Source organism: Sinocyclocheilus rhinocerous, unplaced genomic scaffold, assembly GCF_001515625.1.
Source record: "Sinocyclocheilus rhinocerous isolate Xijiao unplaced genomic scaffold, SAMN03320098_v1.1 scaffold2740, whole genome shotgun sequence".
In the NCBI taxonomy this organism is placed as follows: domain Eukaryota; kingdom Metazoa; phylum Chordata; class Actinopteri; order Cypriniformes; family Cyprinidae; genus Sinocyclocheilus; species Sinocyclocheilus rhinocerous.
Window position 1 is genome coordinate 169,570 of NW_015658750.1, and position 720 is coordinate 170,289.

The following is a 720-nucleotide window of genomic DNA, read 5'->3' on the forward strand; positions in this document are numbered from 1 at the left end:
CTTTTTTTTTTTTTTTTGATGAATAGAAAGTTCAAAAGAACAGCATTTGTGTCAAATTTTAATAAATGTACTGTCATTTTTGATCAAGTAAGTGCATCCTTGCTGAATAAAAATATGAATTTCTCTCAAAAACCAAATTTGAACTAATGTCTGTATTCAAATCCAGTTCAAAAATGCATTAATGTAGTCTTGTATCCACAGGGTGTGTTTAAAGGATCTGGGCAGATACTGAAACAGAATGGCCTTTTAATGACTTATGGAGTGAGTTTGACTATTGTATCATTTTCATATGTTGTTTTATATGTTTTAGATAAACAACTAGTCATAACCACATTAACCATAAATCTCACTATAAACATCATAACCTCGTGGAATGAAATGTGTCTCAGCCGTATGCTATCAATGGAACCATCACCCCAATCTGCAATGAACAGTTGGACCAGACATTACGCCAGATGTGGGTTTTCAAACTGACACTTTTTTTTTATTTCAAGAATCAATATATTGATATTTATTAAAGGGGTCATATGATGTTGCTAAAAATAACATTATTTTGTGTATTCGGTGTAATGAAATGTGTTTATGCGGTTTAAGGTTAAAAAAACACATTATTTTCCACATACTGTACATTATTGTTTCTCCTCTATGCCCCGCCTTTCTGAAACGTCGATTTTTACAAAGCTCATCGGCCTGAAAAGCAAGGTGTGCTGTGATTGGCCA

General features: G+C 32.8%; 1 protein-coding gene across 1 annotated transcript in view; it reads left to right on the plus strand.

Annotated features, from left to right (window-relative positions):
* zgc:103625 (methyltransferase-like 26 B) overlaps positions 1 to 720 on the plus strand; it is an 8,296-nt gene that overhangs the window by 2,541 nt on the left and 5,035 nt on the right. The gene's annotated exons all lie outside the window — the stretch shown is intronic.